The sequence below is a fragment of the Glycine max genome, chromosome 14, assembly GCF_000004515.6.
Source record: "Glycine max cultivar Williams 82 chromosome 14, Glycine_max_v4.0, whole genome shotgun sequence".
Taxonomy (NCBI): Eukaryota; Viridiplantae; Streptophyta; class Magnoliopsida; order Fabales; family Fabaceae; genus Glycine; species Glycine max.
In genome coordinates this window covers 41,492,936-41,513,174 of record NC_038250.2, presented here as the reverse complement: position 1 = coordinate 41,513,174, position 20,239 = coordinate 41,492,936, and the positions used below count along the sequence as shown (strand labels likewise).

General features: G+C 29.6%; 1 pseudogene; it reads right to left on the bottom strand.

The window, feature by feature from the left end:
• Nucleotides 1-6,488: 6,488 nt before the first annotated feature.
• Nucleotides 6,489-9,891, bottom strand: LOC100790106 (vestitone reductase-like; annotated as a pseudogene).
• Nucleotides 9,892-20,239: the final 10,348 nt, after the last annotated feature.

The window sequence follows — 20,239 nt, the reverse complement described above, 5'->3', positions numbered from 1 at the left end:
TTATGATCATCATGTTGCGTTTCTTGAAAAATTATCGCTATTGATCTTGTCTCTGCAATGGTATATATTTGCAATGGTACACCTTAGCAAGTTGTCTCTGCAACAGTAAAGACACTTTTATCTTCTCACTTTGCACATTTGTATACCTTAGATGGGTTAATTAAACTTAATTTTATACATGAGTGTATATTTTGTACTTCTTAATAAAATTTGTCACGTTTGATAAATAAAAAAACTCGGAATGGCAAGATTGATGCGTTTTCAAAGCAGAATTATGGGGTAACTTAGTAGTATTCCTTGTTAGGTCTCGTTGGTTGTCTTTTCTCTCATGCATTTTGAGTGGAGCTTATGGGAATATTAGGGTTTAGAAAATTTAATTTTCAAGATATTCATTTATGGGCTTTGGAAGATGATGCTCACATATCTAGAATGTAGCTGACTAATTTTTTTTTTTTCCTAAGAATGTCTCATAACATTTCATGTCTCCGCCAATCCAAACATGCCACATCATTTAAAAATTTACATATAGGTTCAATTTGGGGTTTTTTTTTAAATACACCTTCTCTCTCCTGCTTTTTTTTTAATTTATACTATTTTACAATTTAATTACCAATATACATTACTTGGGATTTTCTCTCTCTTTTTCATTTTTTTAATTTAAAATATTATAAAATATAAATATTATATTATATAATTTTTTTTAATTGGTTTTAAAATTACTTATTTATTAAATTAAATTTTATAATTTTTTTAATTTTTTCAAAGAAAATGATATTATTAAATATAATTATTTTTGTTTTATTATTTAATTTACTTAACATATTTTTTAAGTGAATATTTTTATTTAAAATATGAATTTTCTAATATAATTATTTTTAATATAATTATATTACTAAATATAATTATTTTTTTATGTCATTAGATTTAATTAAAAATGAGAAGACTTTTTGTTTAACAACTTATTCATAGAAGAACATTATATCGCATTATCAATAAAATAATTAAACAATTACACTTGACTAAGAAAAAACTTAAGATGAAGATATATTAGGACAATTATTTCTGTTACCTTGGATCAAGGCTCACTAATCTTGTTCATATTCTTGCCACATCGACTTGGGTGACACCAAAAAATAATTGCTAATTAAATATCTTTAAAGATATTTTTAATATATTTTTATCATCAAAAATAGTTCATATGTAACCGTTATAGGTATTTTTTGGATATTTTAATCTTTTCTTTTCATATCTACAAAGTAGTGTAGACTGGGATATTTTAATCTCATATTTAGCTCATAAATAATAAAAATATCAATTCTTATCACTTAAAGCAAAAAAATAACTGTTAAATACATATTTTTAAAGATATTTTCAATATATTTTATTTAAAGATATTTTCAATAAATATTTTTAAAGATATTTTCAATATAGCAGTTACTAATTTTCTTATTTTTTAAATTAGCGAACATAACAAAAAAAATATCAACAACACATAAATTTAACTACAAGAGTACATACAAAGTAACTAAAAAATTATACTCTAATTTTATCTAATTTTTTATTTTTCTTTATCTGTATATTTTTTCTTTAAAAAAACAAAATTATAAAATTTAATTTAATAAGTAAGTAACTTTAAAACCAATAAAAAATTATATAATATAATATTTATATTTTATAATATTTTAAATTAAAAAAATAAAAAAGAGAAAAAAAGTCACAAGAAATGTATATTGAAAATTAAATTGTAAAGTAGTGTACACTTCAACTACTCAACATTCACTTTGGTCCCTTTCTTCACCTTTAGAGTTTTCCATCAATTCACTTTGCTCCTTTTCTTCGGCTTTAGAGTGTGTTGGGATGAAGAAATTTAAAATTTTGAGAAATTTTAAATTTTAAGAATTTCAAATACTTCAATTGAAATTCTTTTATTTTCAAAATTTTGTGTTTAGATAAAAAAAATTAAAATTATGAGGATGAAAAAAAAATGAATAAAAAAAGAAAAGATATGGTTGGTGTGCTACGTGTTCCTGTATACTCACACTCTGATCGATATTTTAGGAGCTCAGACGACGGTGTTTATTGAAGAAGACTATAAGAAGATAATTTCAATTTCTCATTTTTTTAGAAGGAAATTGAAATTCCAAATTTTTAGTTGTTTAAAATTCTGTTTTAAAATTCCAAAATTTTAAATTTTTCATAAAAAACATTCAAATTCTAAATTATAGAAATTCAAATTCTCTAAAAAATTAAAATTCTCTATCCAAATGCACTCTCAGAGTTCTCCATCAATTCTAGAATTTTGTTATATTTGGCATTGGTGCTCTGAAATAGTGGTAGAAAACTCTCATTCGAGTTTCTCAATTAAAGTCTCTTTGTTGAAGACGAATTGGATCCAACTAATCACAACTGCAAGAAGCGCAAGCACTGCATCTCCAAAAAGAAAAAAAAAGCTTCTTGATCCCTTCGATTCTATCAATCCGCATTCGAAGATGGAGGCGCCATTTGAAATCAGACGAGCTTGAAACGGGTTTAATCTTGACGCAATCGGAGGTGGTGCATGAAGTGGGTGTATGTATAGTTGCAGCAACGCATGAGGTTTTGGTGAGCACCCACATGGTGGTATCCAAAATTGTGCAACGTGTGAGGCATGGTTGTTTGGGTGGAAGGAGCAGCAGTGCATTAGAAATGTGTAAAAATTAGTTAGTAAAAAATGGATCAGATTTTAAACTGTTTTTATCGATTCAATTTTATATTGAAATAATTAAATTGATTTAAAAACTTATGTAAAACTGAATTAATTTTAAAAAAATAAACTAAACTAAGTTTAAATTGATTTTAACAGTGGAATCAGTTTCAAACTGATTTTTGAACTAATTTTTAAACTATGTTTTTAGAATAAAAAAATATTTAAATAAAAATTAATTTGATTAATTGAAATGATTTTATAGAAATAATTTAATTAATCGAATTAGTTTTGTAAAATAATGTATTTATTTTTTCTTAAATTACTTCGAAAAAAAAACCAATTTTTTTCACACTCCTAACATGCATTGGCAGAGGAAGAAAGAGGGGCGAACTGTGAACATGATTTATTGTGGGAAGTGTGAAATTAGGGATGAACCTAAGTGTAATTTTTTAATGAGATGGGATGTTTTGATTGGAGGGACAGGATGTGAGACACATTGGTGAGATTGGTAATTACAATCCCTTTCACGTGGGGGTGTACAAGTACAATTGTGGAAATGTTTTTTAAAAAAATTGTCAAAATTAAATTTAGACTAGACGTTAACATTTGGGAATTATGTGCATATGTGAAAGTTGAAATACACACGTCATCTTTATTTAAGACCAAAAAAATAGGTATCAAATAAAATTAAGAGTCTTAAATGAACTTTTCTTAAAATTTTAACCAAATGTCGATTTAAAAAAGAGGTTCAATTGGCATGATCATGTGCCTCATACCCTCACATCAAATCAATATGAATAAATCTATAGGAATGAGGGACTTTTTCAAGGATGAACAATATTGTATTGCGCTTTGGTCCAATGTGACGATGGCCTCAAAGCTACAACTTACATAGGTTGATTCTATCTCTACATATTTAATTATTTTTTAATATGAATATATGTAAGAATTCAATTCTAAGAGTAATTTTTAAATAAGTTTAATAAGCATGTAAATTTTTTTATACGGCCATTTAAATATAAATCATTTTTTTATATAATTTTTAAAATAATTATTATAAAAATAAATAAATTTCTTATATATTAGTGGAAAAATTCGTATTTAAATTTTATCATGTGTAAAATTTTTTTAAAGTGAACGACACTCATAATCTTTAACTTAATAAAAAAATTGAAACTCATTTTTTATATAAAATTGAAAGGCACTCATAATCTTTGACTTAATACAAAAAATAATAATAATATAAAAAAATTTATCCTGACATCACAATGCATGTGTTATTTTACTTTTTTAAAGTATATACAAATTATATTATTTTTTATTTTCTTCAAATAAATTAAAAAGTCAGACTAATTTTCGTTTCTAAAATGTCATTTAAATGTGCATTTGTTTGTATTTTGTGGTACATAATAATTTGTTTTAATACTTACTAATTATAACCAAGCATATATTTAACAGAATAAAAATCTGAGTGTGGCAGCAACTTCAATTATGCAAGTATTTTTAATTTTGATTAATTGTGGATAAAAGTATGAACGTTTTTTCAGTAATAATATATAAACTAAATTAAGTTATTAATTTAGACAAATTAATAATATGGAATATGGTTTATCAAAATTGAGATAGTTTAATTATGATACATGTGCCAGTATAAATATTTTCAGTATTGTGACTTTATTATTTAAAAAATATTTTATAATAAATATTTTATAAGTTAAAATCTATTAGTATTTATTAATATTATAGGTAATTATTTAGTGTATTTCAATATAATAATATTTGTGATTTGAGTTTCTATAAAAATGACAAAAGCTCTACTAATTCTTCTATTAAATTAAATCTAGCTCTTCGTTTCTATCATTTAATCATTGTTAAAATTAGTCACAAAATAAATGATTAATATATATGACAAAATACAAAAATTTCTTCCGATTATTAAAATAACCAATATATTATGCAGGTTATAAAAATATTCAAAATATTATTTTAAAATTTAGTTATTACTATATTATTTTAAAATATAAAGCCAATTACGATATACTATTTTAAAATATAAAGCCAATTTGTAATTATAATACACAACTTATTAATATATAAATTATATTATAATTAAAATTTGTGATGAAGAAATATGTTTGAACATATAATTTATATTTTTATTCATGATAAATAATTTATATTGCCATATAATGTTATTTTAAATGATTTATTATTCCTTTAAAAAAATTATATTCAATTTAAGACTAAAAATGTTAAAAATGATAGATTAAAATCGATAAAATAAAATTAAGAAAAACTCTTAAAAACACTCTTGTTAAATATAAACATTTAAAAATACTCTTGTTAAATAATGATTATTGCAGATACTTTCGTTTAAATAAATATTCGAATTTTTAATATATAAAACTTTTAGTTTTTCCTTTTTATCGGATATGTTGTAACAATCTGTCCCCATTTTATAAAATTTAGTTTATATACCTAACAATGCTCCTTTCATTTTGTATTAGCTAAAAAAAACTCAAATAATTTTTTGTTCTCTAATAAATGATCAAATTTTTATTTTAATCTCCAATAATTTTTTGTTTAACTTTATGGTCCGTAATAAATTTTTATTTTATTTTTCCCCCTAATTTTCTTTAAATATAACTTTGAAAAGTGATTCAGATAATGGCTTAAGGGACGAAAACAAAAGAAAAAGAATTATTAGGGACTAAAAAGTTAAAAAAAATTATTAGGAATCAAAACAATAATTCAATCAAGGAAAAAAATATATTTAAGTTGAAACATAGAATATTTTATATCCTATTATTGATTTTCTCATAGAAATGAACTGATATCATTTCAAAATAGATAATATCTGAAATATAATGTGGAACTTGTTGATGAAAGTAAGGACTCGTATTAAATAGTTGCTCTAACAAGTGTACGATCATCTACATTAGAGCAACTACATTGGTATGCTTGAGGAGAAATTGTGAGGCAGAAGCAACATGCTTTAGTAGCAACTTTCGATGTTACGAGTCAATAAGAGCAATTGTATCAGTATGCCAAAGAAACAATTGTGAGGTGAAAGCAACATGCTTCAGTAGCAACTCTCGATGTTGCAGGTTAATAGACTTTGTGCACGAGCGAACCGTTGCTTCTCAAAGTAACATTGCTTTCCCTTATAAAACTAAAGAAAAAAGTTGCAAAATATTATTTTAATGTGTGTAATGGATATATTTGTGTTGCAAAATATTATTTCAACAACTGAGTAGTAACGGATATTTTTCAATGGCTGAAATTTCACTACTAGAAAATCACCTTTTTACATCGGTTAAAAGCATCATTTTGCATCGGTTATCACGCGTTATTGTAGCCAACATCGTTGAAACACTCACGTCTTTCTACATCAGTTGCCTAACCGTCTTAGAATGACGCGGTTCAAAGACGGGTCTCGAGCCATACCCGTCTTATAATTCTGACCATTTTACATCGGTTCTGATGTTGAACCGATGTAGAATTGTATCCATTCTAAGATGGGTTGGCCGTTAAACCCGTCTTAAAATGCCAGATTTCTACATCAGTTTTCCTAATAAACGATGTAAAATGTCTAGCATTCTACATCGTTTGTGACCATGGAACGTTGTAGAATGTTACCTCATGGTAAAACATTCTACATCGGTTTTTGTAATAACCGATGTAGAATATCCACCAATCCTACATCGGTTGTCCTAATAACCGATGTAGAATTATTAATTTTTTTTTCTTTTTGTTCATGAATGACAATAACAATACAAATATAATTTGATTTTCCATAATTCTAAGACATAGTTTCACCTGAACCAAACCATATACAAAAGCACACATTCACAAAAATGAAAGCAAGTACATTATTATATATATAAAAGATAATACACCAGTTTCGAAGCATGTTAATTGTGTACCTTTGAAGACAACAAACACACCCATTATGAAATCGCCAATTGTCCCCCGAATCTACAAATTAGAAGTAGAATAAGCATTTGCTAGATGCACAAGCGAGGAAAAAAGAGGCCAATAGAATTAAATAGTATTGAATGTAGAAATGCATTATCCTAAAAAAGAATAATTTCAAACTACTGAATAAAGCTAGGAGAATTGTTAGCACCAAACGACATTAAACCAATCCAGACCATGCAGTCACATATAGTATAGTTCACAAAATGCAAAGTCACAATTATTCACATTTGATTAGATTCTAGAGACTATATCAACTCTTTGAATGTTGAACATGATACAAGTTCTCGTGCAAACTCACAAGAAATTGAAAGACATAAGGGAAGTGCAAAAATTCTAACCTCCAAAGGAAGTGTCCCAATTTACTTCTCAACTCTGAAAGAGCAGTATCCGCATTGACAACCTACAAATACAAATAGTTGAAAACAACAAGATTTTCATTTGTTCTCTCCTTCTAACCAAGATAAGGTTTCACAAAACACAACAAAGACTCAACATATGTATTAGAAATTAGTGGATACATGTGTAACCAAAATTACAGATTGATGGTTTCAAGAAATTTGACTGCAAAAGCAAGGCATAAAAGGAAGGAGGAGAGGAAATATAGAGAATAACAATCAAACATACCAAGCAATAACCAAATTCAGCATTCCCAAGGGCAATTTCATATGATTTTTTGAGACAATCATTGATTAGTTTTTGCTTATCCGATAAGCTCACCGTGCCTGTACTAATAATATTATCCAAGTATAGTGAAAGCAACTGCCATGATTCACAAGATTGTCAATTATTTCGAGTTTTGAACTATATGCACAAGGGAAAACAATGTAAGCTCATCTCATTATCTTGGTGGCACCTATCCTGCATTCACTTATCCCAGCTACATTTTAAGTGTAAAAACAAAGAACTATCACTCCTACTGAAAAAAAAAGAATTATCATGGTGAAGTAAAACATAATACTCACTCTAGTGTTGGTATTTGAAATTTTGGGTATTTGGCAAAAAGAAGTTCTGCTATTTCTTCGACAGTTGCAATGAATGATGAGCAATTATATCTCCTTTTTGGATTAGGATGCTAAAACAGGAATATATGTGCTCGTGCCACATCATCAACATGCACCATATGGATACGAGAGGCACCAAATGGATTCTTCTCACCTGCACAATCCATTTGTTTTCATTAAGAATCTTTACAAGGAACTTTATTACAAAACTGAATATGTTGGTATTTATTGTAAAATCCACATAAGATAAAGTCATGATAATGACAAGACACAACATGTTTGACCTTCACCTTGTGTGCTGACTTTCAATAGAGAAAGTGTTTTGTTGACGTTACTTAACCATTGACTTTTATTGTGTGGTTACTTTCTATGTGCTTGGGGAGGGAGAGAAATCATTTCATGGTTTAGGATTATTATAAGTTTATGATCTCATTTCATGTAAAAATTGGTTAAGAATTAAGATTATGAGCATGCAGTAGTTTCAGATTGTACAATATTTTTTTTCTTGTTTAGGAGGGGAGAGAAATAATTATATGATCTGAAATTATCATGTATTTATTGTCTCGGTCAATCTTTAAAATGACATGCAACCAAATTTTATAATGTTTTTCCTCATAAATTTAAAAACTTAGCTACATATCATATTTTTGTTTATCAATAGCTACATACCATATAAAAATTGGTCGAGAGAGTATGGATATGGTGATTCCAAACTAACAAAAATTTCTCAAAATATAAACAGAAAATGACACTGCCGTAATCGATCAACATGTTCAAATTTCAACATATTACTAATCATAATTGATCAAGAAAGAATGGTCAAATAGAGGGTCCTAGAAATTAAAAGTTGCAGCACTTACCAAATAAGAAAGCCAGTGAAGTATAAACTGAGCCAGGAAGCTTAGGACAAATGAAGGGTCCAAGAACAAAAGTAGGTATTAGAGTCACAACATCCAACCCATGATGTTCTCCAAATTCAAGAATTGCCTTCTCTGCCAATGTCTTAGAAATTGAATATGACCAAGCAAATGGCTTCAAATCTCTAAGAAGATTTTCATCACTCCAATAAATCTCATCTATCACTTCCTCTTCTTTACTCTACAAATAAACAGCAGAAGCACTAGAAGTGTAAACAACCCTCTTCACTGTCTTTGAATTTAGCATGCTTTTAGAATGCCTAATGCTCCATCAATGGTTCTTTTGGTCATTATTTCCTCTGGCTCGTTCACTTCTAAATCAATTGGAGTAGTAGTGTGGAGCACCCCAATGCATCCTTCGATTGCTTCACGGAAACTCTCAGGGTTGCTGAGATCAACATTGAAAACTTTTAGCTTTTTGGATGCACCTGGAAGATTGGTGAGGAAACTAACATCCCTCTTACGCCCTGCTAAATACATTAAAACATTATTGCACAATATTGGTGATATATTATCCATCATGGTAAGTATATCTAAAAATACTTTTAAAAAAATTAAAATAATAAGATTTTTCAGAAGTTAAAATTAATTTATGGATAAACTAATTTGTAAAAACTTTCTTATTATTAGAAAAGTTATATGAGAATTTTTTTACAAATTAGCACAAGTTACTTTAAACTTATACATTTCATTTTTTCTTCTTAATTTTTTCTCATAGAAGCTAATTTTAACTTTTAAAAATAAGCTTATCCAAATAGATTCTAAATGGAGATCATAACATGATAACAACAAAGAATAACAACTAACATGCATGCGTAAATATCAATGGATTTAAACATGATATATATATATATATATAGATACATACAAAGAGGTTGGCCAAGACAATCCAAGAAAAGGAATTGAAGAGGGAGAAGATGAACAATATTTGTCGGATATGGGGATAACATAGAGAAACAAGATAACTAATGGCCAAAAAAAAAATAAGAGCGAGGTTTTTTTTTTTTTTTGTAAGAGATGAAATGTATTTTAAGGAGAGAGAATATTACTCTATTTATTTAGGTAAGATCATTATAGTTAGTAAATTTCTCTCTTTGAACATTTAATGATGTCGTGATGATAATTTAAAACCATCATTTTTATATTTTACTTTTGTCATTTTCTTCTTGAATATATATAGCTTCGTATTTAACATTTGTGTTGAGTTTATATTTTTCTTCAAAAAAAAATAAAAATAAAAAGGGTTACCTGGATTAGATCTAATAGTGGTATTAACAATGTTGGTATTTGAAGGACAATCAAACATACCAGGCAATAACCAAATTCAGCATTCCCAAGGGAAATTTCATATGATTTTTTGAGACAATCATCGATTAGTTTTTGCTTGTCTGATAAGCTCACTGTGCCTGTACTAATAATATTATCCAAGTCTAGTGAAAGCAACTGCCATAATTCACAAGATTGTAAATTATTTCAAGTTTTCAACTATATGCACAAGGGAAAACAATGTAAGCTCATCTCATTATCTTGGTGGCACCTATCCTGCATTCACTTATCCCAGCCACATTTTAGAGTTTAACTGCTAAAAAGAAAAAAAGAAGGTAGTTATTTGAACGTGTTACTGGGCTTTTTCTAGATATAATATTATCCTATTTTATATTTCATTATGTGACCATAAAAAACCCATTAAAATAGTTACTTAATGATGTTTTATGCGAAAAATTATTTAATTTTAATACTTCATATATCTTAAATGAACGACCACCAAGTAGGTAAAAGTCTTCATTTCCTCTAGCCATATAGAATACTCATAGGCATAAAATTAGTACTTCAAGTAAGAACATGAAACCATAAGTCCTCAAGTTTGGTCATTATAAATCAAGAGTTACCAGAAATTTTCTCAAATGCATTGTTAGAGAGACCACATCTATTTAGATTTAAGCATGTCAGGGAAGCTAAGGATGTACAATATATATATATATATATATATATATATATATATATATATATATATATATATTAATTAATTAATTAAAGAACTAATTAGGAAAATTTTAGACATTGGAATAATAAGCAAATAGGAGTTTCTAAGTTCAAACATAGTCTTTGCCACTTTCACACCATTTGATTGAATGTTGGACTATTCAAATCCTTAATTTTCCAAATAAAAATGACAAAAAGCTTATGTATTATAAAATGACTTCCATAACAAACAAAATTGTTGTCTAAATTAAGAATAATTAAAATGAAATGACACTTCAAAGAATAAAATCAAAATTTATTTTACCATGAATAAACTCTAAACATGCAGTAGTAATATTGCATCCTTCAACATTTAATGTGGTAAGCTTCTTCAAACTTGTAAAACAGAAAGGAATACCCAAGTAATGTATACTACAGAAAACAGAACAACATAATACATAAAGCAAACTATGTTATGAACTTATTACATATACTAAACCTCTATTTTGATAAAAGTAAGAGAATAATATTTTCATTTGGGAATGGACATTGGCAACTAGAGATATGCTCATGTCATAATCATGTGCATAAAATAGCAGCAGAAGTTATAGTCATCTTAAGAGACTTGTAATGGATGATAAACACTGGAAAAATACCTCTTAAATAGGTAATTCCAATATCAGTAATACTGCTGTTGGAAATTTGATGTAATATGATGCACATATATGTGATAGCATTAGGGAAACAAAAAAAGCTGTTAGTTCATGTATTGGAATTCTTACCACCGGAAAAGGCCCTTTTTTGTTTCAGAATCTGGTCAAAATTTATGACCATATATGTGCATCATATCACATCAAATAATTCAAACGTAGTTTACAATTTTTAATACCCTTATTTCTGTCAATGAAGATTCAACCCTTTATAGGATTGTGTCAATGCACATGCAGTACAACAAATGCTAGAGACTCATGCACGAGAACAATGATGATGATAGAGACTATTGAAAAGAGACAGAATTTGTCTATGGTTCTGGTCAATTACACCCAATTAGTGTGAGCCCTTACCTGCATTTTGCCAACTCTAACCAGCAATTATACTATGGTTCAATTTAATAAATCAATTTAGTAAGTTTTTTATACTATGGTTCAATTTAATAAATCAATTTAGTAAGTTTAAAATAAAAACAGTGTAAAAGCTCAAGGAAAATTATAGGATTTAACAAAGTGCAGACATGAAATCCGCAAATTATAGTGTAAAAGCTCAAGGCAAATTAGGTACCCCTTACCTGCCTCCCACTTGAGACCAAACTCTTATGCAGTTCCTCAAGAGAAGCAATTCCTGAGGTCTCAATGCTGACCAAATCTACCATATGATAATAATATAATGAAACAAACTGTTCAGTGCTTGCCTAGCTACAATATTGTTACTAGACACAAGTATAGCAAATTTACACATTAATCATCCTCAATGGTGGTTGTTGCACTTAACTTTTATATTAGTAACAAAACATCATATAACTAAACCAGAAAAAGTAATTTATTCAACTTACTAGAGGTGTTAAGGATTACAAGACGAACTATGCTTTCGGTGTTGTCTTCTAAGTTCGCTTGGGTTCTTCCTGGGTGATCCATTTAAGGATCCTTAGAAACAAACAGAATTAAGTTTCCTAATTAGTTATGAACAAGTTCCATATATGTGGTATGAACAAGTTTTGCCCTGAAGATCTATTGCCTTACCAGTTTCAGAAAGCTGAAGCTTCATCTTGGCTTTGACTTTTTCAGCAGATGACTATAGACAATATCAACAACAGATATCCATGAATCATGACACAAATTTCAGCCAATAGTAAAGAGAGTTTAGAAAAATAATGTTGAAACAAGATTACAAGCATGAAATCTACATCAAGGCATACATATGAAAAATAAATTTGAAACAAGATTACAAGCATGAACATATCTTAAAATGAGTAATAAGTAATAACTAGTAAGCACCAAAACAGCAGTAGCTATAGAACCATTTTTCTGCACTTCAAACTCAAATTATGTGTCACTCAAAATGCATACATGCAAAACATAGTATCAATGAAATTAACTTTAGGGTTCAGACAGTTAATCCTCGTCTTTGTCGTCTTTGCCATTGTCATTTTTAAGAGATTGCGGCGCGCCGGGGAAGTAGTGGTGGTGTAGTGGCATTGGTGTGGTTGTCGTACAGGGTTGGGGCTATGGCTGCTCTGTTTCTTGATTTTGTAGTCGTTGAGGCAGTGCCCGCCCTCGTCACAGTTTCGGCATTGCGGAGGAGCCGTCATGGCGGCATAGAGGCGCTCGACGACTTCAATGACACGATTGATCTGGAAGAATTCAACAACGAAACAAATCAGATGATGCTTGCCATGGCAAAAGGATTGGGTTTCTATACATGTTTAAAACTAACTACAACCCTCACTAACCAGAGTTCGGCAAAAGTCTTCGAGTCGCCAACTTCGACTCGTGAAAGAAGCAGAAAACAAGTTGGCCGGGAACTTTGAGCCGTTAAAACAAGCTTAAAAGAACAACGTGCCTGTCAAGGTGCAAAAGAAGTGAAGAGGGTAGGCTAGGGTTCGAGTCCGGTTGGTCAAGGTGCAAAGGAAGTGAATAGGCTAGGGTTTGAGTGAACAGGTAGTGGGCGTGGCAAATGCGAAAGGAGAGCGTGAGAAGGGTTCAGACGCGCTTTGTGCTTTTTTTAGTTTTGATTTATGACGGTTATTTAATACAAACCGACATAAATTTCATTAAACAAAACATTTTAAGGCGGTTTTCAATAACCGTCTTAGAATGTGTGTCGTAAATTGTCATTTTGTCCATAATAATTACAAAATTGCCACCGAACCATTTTCTAAAGCGGTTACCAACCAACCGTTGTAGATACGGTGTTGTAAAAAACACTTTTTTAGTAGTGTTTTTATTGTTAGTAATCGATATATTTTTTGCATTATAAATAAGCTTTTCTACACAACCAAAACCTAAAATTTGTCTCATTTGATTCTAAAAAAATTCTTATTTTCTACTTTGATTTGTTTTCATTTAATGAATCCAAACTAAAATTTCCACAAATATGAATATGAGGTCATGTGTGTGCTGGAACATGGACATAATCAAACATATAATATTTGTGTGCATCATATTGCATAACATTGTTGTGGAAGATGAATGACACATATATAACGGTAGTTTTGACCACACTACTAAAAAAATTATTTTCTACGATGCACATTCTAAGACGGTTATGCGGAACCATCTTGGAATGTCACGTGGTGACAGTTTTATATATATAAGATGGTTCAACAAAGACAGTTTTCAAAAAACCATCTTGGAAATTACTGTTCTACGACGGTTTCATGAAAACCATCTTAGAATGATTGTTATTCCAAGACGTTTTACATGATTGTCTTAGAATGATTGTTATTCCAAAAACCATCTTAGAATGGTTGCCAAAGCCAATAAGAGTAGAAAGATGAAGGTTGCATTTTATATTCTACCAACACCACTAGACACTTGCAGCTTTAGCTAGGTCAAGTGTCCCTCATTCCACTCCAACAATCATCTTCTACTACTACTACTTCTTTCCACAGTTTATTGCTTCCATAACCTTCTAGATGCAGAAGGTCCCAACGCGTCTTCCTCTCGCATGACGCTCACCGATAATGCTGCCACCGCCACTGATGATAGAGACTGAATCGTAGACTGTATTCTTGCAAGAGTTTGATATGAAGGATGTGTTTCTTCACATAAAGTTGACGGAGCAAGCTTTAAAGAGAGGTCAATTGGTGATTTTGATTCAAGAGGAGTGTGATTACGAGGTTTAGGGGTCTGCTTTGAGGCTCACATTCTGCAGTTATAGAGAGAGCGAAAAAGTTATAGAAAGAAGAAGGTTCAATGGTGTTGTGGGAGATAATGCTTAGAATTACGTATTTGTTGGGTTTGAAGCGAACTTACAGGCTCGCTCTCAGGATTCAACACAGGACCGTTAGTCCTAAGTACCTTAAGCTCTACCAATTTCTTCACTGGTATGTTCCTCTCTTAATTCACTCTTCGATTCCCAATGTTGTTATTATCCATTACAAGTAATAATAATATTGTCTTAATTGTGTTCACAATGATGGAAAAATCAGGCTTCAAATTATGTGTTTCTCTCGATTCCAATGTTTCCAATTCCTCGCCAATAGATGTTTTCATTATGATACTTTTAAATTAAAATAATTATGTTTCTAGCTAGTCACAAATGCATTGTGACCTTCAGATCCAACATTGATAATCAATTAATTGTTATTAGTGTTTAGGTTTAGTGCATAGCGTGAATGATAATGTCGATCACTAAGTGTAGATTCTAACTTGGATTTTTTTTTTGGAATGTACAATTTTTGGTGACTTGTGTTCTTCTATGGTGCTTCACAGATGGACCCGTGTTGTGTTAGATGTAGCTATCAATGTGCATCGAAACATTCAAGATAGAGACATAGAAGTGGGACAGAATTATAGGAACTTTATATTGTGATGGTTGGATCGAATGAAACCATCAACTCAGATTCATGGTCCCCCGCCTTCGAATGGTATTACATCAAGAGAAAGTGTTGGAAAACGTTTATCAATAGTTCCAAAGATGAGAAAACTTTGAAGTTAGATGTTTTTTTATATTGAGCAAGTTTTGCTATCTTTATATGTCTATGTTCCACATGTTGTTATTCATCTATTTCATATTAATTAGCCTTTTGTTACTTGTTCATTGATCCAATATTCCTATAATTCATTATTGCATTGTATTTTTTGTTTAATTTAATACTAGTCAATTGTTTCACTTGGTTCCTATGGTTCAACTCAACCCGTGTTCTCTCTCTCTCTCTCTCTCTCTCTCTCTCTCTCTATATATATATATATATATATATATATATATATATATATATATATATATATATATATATATATAATAACATGTGGTTTTTCCCAAATTCATTTGATTCTGGTTGTGGTTGATTGGGGAGTTATGTATTTGACTTTTTTGTTAGAAAAATCACTTAATTGACTTGATGGATTTAAATAAATATTTGAGTTGTTGATGGTTCTTATTAGTGTTATAATTTTGAATCTGTAACTTATAGAAAATTAAAGAAATCAAAGATTGTGTAGCCTAGTAGAAAGTACTGAATCTTGGGGAGTCATTCTGAGTCTAGAATTCTAAAAATGGGAGCTTGATGACAAAATAAAAGAAATTCATAAATAACTATTTCACCTTTTTTTCCCAGTTACATGTGTAATTTAAAGTTTTTGAAGTACAAGTTTTTAATTTGAAGTTGGATTTTGCAGGCTTGAATCTTCTATGGTACAAGTAAAGTGTTTTTTCTATAAAGCATAAATATTCTCACTGCATACGGAAGTAGCTTAATCATGAATGCAATGGGGCAGAGATTTGTGAGGTTTGTTTGCTAAAGCCTAGTTTTGTATATTTATGAAATTTAATTATTTTTGGTACATTCTTTTGTTTTAACTTTAACTCTCTCTTTACACACTTCTAGAATCATATATTCTGCCTTTGCATATTTATGCTATCTCAGTTATTATATGTGATAATAATTTATTCAGAGATAAGCAGAAGTGCCCTGCTCCAGAATCCTGCCCTTACATACCAATAGGTGTTGATTTATTTGCTTGTCCTAAGAAGATAAGTCACATAGCTAAGCATCTTGAACTTCCACTTGTCAAAGAAAATGAGAGTTTACCTTCCCTCTTCATTGTTAATATACAGGTTTGGTCCTAAACTATGTATTTTCTCCTTTTATGCTCACAAGTCGCAAATATTCTTCACTTTTGATGAGGTCTATAACTATTATTTTTCAACTTGAACAACATTAGAGAGTGCTTACATATTTTTTTCCTTACTTGCCAACATATCTATACATAATTGTAGTCAACAAAAATTTGATTAAAATTCCTTTTCATTTCATCAAGATATTGAAATGGGTTTAGCAGGAACTAAAAACATACCTACAGAAGAAGTAATCCATATCCTTGTGAACTTGTACAAATCATCTGAAAGGAACCAAGAAGTTCAAAATGAAGTAGTTGTACTATCTAAGAACCTTCACGACTTACTATTAGATTCTCAAATTGAAAATACCTAAGTTAATATTAACATTAATTGGTTTCAGGACATCAGTTCATTGGATATAAAGAGAGGGAATGTTGGCTTCCTTAATCAATGCTTAGTTCTTTCCAAAAGATCGTTCATTAACATGTATCATGATCTAGGCTATTATTGGTTACGCGTTGTCATATATATTGCATTGGCCATAACTTTAGCCACTATTTTCTATGATTTGAGCGCAAGTTATGACTCAATTAAGGTAAGAGAGGAAAAGTATAGAAGAGTATGATCTGATATGACTCATACAAAATAAAATTGCATTGGCTTTGAATTTTGCTACTGTCCTTTAATTGTGAAGTTGCTTTTGATTATTTCAGGATCGAGATTCACTTGTTGCATTCATAAATGGATTCATTACTTTCATGATCATTAGTGGATTCCCTTCCTTTGTGGAAGTCATGAAGGCACTTAATTCATAACATTAATTGTTCATCAAAATACTGTTTTTTTCTTAATTACTGATTTAGTTACTAGTACATGTGACATAAAGTAATTTGCAGATAATTATATAAAAAGAATTGTATACAATAGAAAGAACCCATGAGTAGGGTCCACACATCATTCCATAAACACACAAGTTCATCATTAGATTACTATTATTGCCAGTAACATGTGCACCACCACCCCGAAAGAAAGCAAATGTATAACTTAAAGAAATAGTTTTAAACGACCTTCTTCATGACTCCTTGATCCTAAAAGTTGGGTATGGAATAGGGCACAACTCAGATTATATAACTATACAGCTCTAATTTAACAGATAAAACATGACTATAATCTAGCTTCCAGATCCAGCTGTCATTCTCTTTATTATTCAGTTGGACAACATTAATCAAATTGATTAGTTCCATTTCTAATTCCTATTCCCACTTGAACAAAGTTCTTCACCTCAAATTATAACACCAACTATCATTTTTCCATTCCCCGATTTCATCTATAAAGGCATCTATATCCATAGAAACCATAAACAATCTAGGAAAAGATGGTTTAAGGCTCACAAAACCAAGCCAGATAGAATGCCAGAACTTAATTTTCTCACCACACATTACCTTCCTAATATTTTTATCAATGTTTTATTTTTATGACAAAACTTAGGAAAAGATGGTTTTAGGTGGTGTTCTCTAATTAGAGTGTCATCTTGTAAACTTTGCTAGTAAGGTCCACATTTAAAGTCAACACTGGTTTCTGAGGTGAATTTAATTATGAATGGAAAAATAATACTAAAAACACCTAAAGAACCACATCAAAGTTTTGTTCTTTGTTTTATATTATAATTTTGCAATGACTATTTTTCCATAGTGAGTAAAATTTATGGCATACTAAATTATGCCATTTTTGTGCATTGGTAGAATCTAGACTATAACCTTTTATCTCCTTTTACTGTCTAATGTTCTTATTGCTCTGTGATAGATTTGTTCAATCTTTGTTCACTTTGTTTGTAGTGGAATTCATACGGCTTTCTAGTGTTGTTAATTCAGATAAAGTTTTCATTGATCTGCTCCTCTCCAATACTGTGATATTGAGAAGTCCCTAGTATAATTGATTTTTGTAGTTTGTCTCTAATATGAACTCTTTTGGACATAGGTCCATATGCTTCTCATGTGTGCTTTGTTGCCTGATTTTGTTGGTTGTAAGATGTTGCATCTAAAAATTGTGTGTGTTCCTTTTTCTTCCTTGTCTTCAGAATTGAAAATAAGATGAGGATGAGGATGGTCCATCTCCCAGTCAAGGCCCCTCATGGTTCAGAAAAAAATATTCTCCTAAAGGCTCTGGAAAGCACAAGAGTGACAATGATAGATCAAAGCATCAATTTAGAAGTAAGGAATGTCTACTCGAGTAGGATTGGTGGACTTAACTAGCCATGTAGCTGTTTTGGTTTTAGCTTGTAGCATAAGCTTTCTTGAATAAGCTACATTGTGTTTATTATTTTTAGTTTATTACTTTTAGTGAAAAGAAGATTATGGTTATATATGGTTTGTTTTGGATTCATATATTTCAAGGCTCTGTTGATTAGAGTTTGTTGTTGTTTTGGTTTTAACTTGCATGATAAGTTTCTTGAATAAACAATATTGTGTGTGTTAATTTGTATTGCAAAGAAAATTCTGGATATTATAGAGCCTGTTTTGGATTCATATGTTTCAAACAAAAAAAAACTTGACTGGGTGCTTTTGGCCCTATGAAACTTGAAGATGTGAAAAATGTGTAAGTTCTTTCGTAATTCCTCTTCAATGTGATTTTAAATTGTTTTCTGAGTTCTTTTCCACTTCCTCTTCAATGTGATATTGAAGAATTTTATGAAACCAGGTATCGTATATATGCCTTAAAGTGGCATCTAGATTGCCATCATGGCTTTTTTAAGGTGTTGCCAAGCTCTAACTGCTAATTAGTTCTTTCACTTTTTTTGTTTTTTTTTTTCATATTAAGGAATTTCTATCATATATGTCGAGCTTACTAATAATTGTAATTATTATGCATGTTGATAAGTTATAGTAGAGGAAAAATTCTAGCATGCTAGTATACAAGACTAATATTACAAGCCAAAGATACTAATGTATATATAATCTAATACCTTTTTCTAATACTATCATAAATGTCTTAGGACATGATAAGTTAAGAGTTTTACCATTATCTAATACTATATATAATAAATTTTATGGTATCTAATTGCTATCATGGTCCCATTTAGATTCTATAATCTCTTTTACTTTAGATTACTATTCCAACCACGGGAAAAAAACCAAAAAATAAGGTATAATATTTTTGCTATTACTCTAACATTTAGAATTATTTAAGTGTATGAATATTTTGTTATGGGAATAATAATAATAATTTTATGGAAGACTGTACATTATATTATTTGTATATATAAAGGGTTAAAAAAACATAAGTGTTACTTTGTAATAATGAAATCAATTTTTTAAGGTGTCATAAATTTTTTTATATTTTAAAAAAACACATTCTAAGACTGTTTTCTGAAAAATCATCTTAGAATTCGCAAAATATGAGAGAATCGTCTTAGAATATCTATATTTTAGAAAATCGTCTTAGAATCCTCAATATATTTTAATTTTTTTAAAAAAATACATTCTAAGACAATTCTCTGAAAAAGCGTCTTAGAAAATTTACCTTTCTAAGACGGTTTTCAACTAAGAACTATCTTAGAAAGGTATCATTCTAATACGGTTTTTAGCTAAGAACTGTCTTAGAAAGATATCTTTTTCTAAGACGATTTTTATGGAACCATCGTGAAAAGTGAAGACTTTCTACAATGTTGTCTATGACAATAGTTAATAACCAACGTTGAATGTGTCTTTTAACGGTAGAAAACGCTTTGTGCAGTAGTGCCACCATTACTAATAAATGATAAGATCAATGCTTTTCGGTAGTCAATCTCTATTTTAACTTCTGAAAACTTTGCTTACAATCTAAAAGTCCATGCAAAAGGTTGGTTCTTGTAGGTAAGTTGCATCAATGGTGCAATTATCTCTGAGAAACCTTTTATGAATCTTTGATAGTATCCA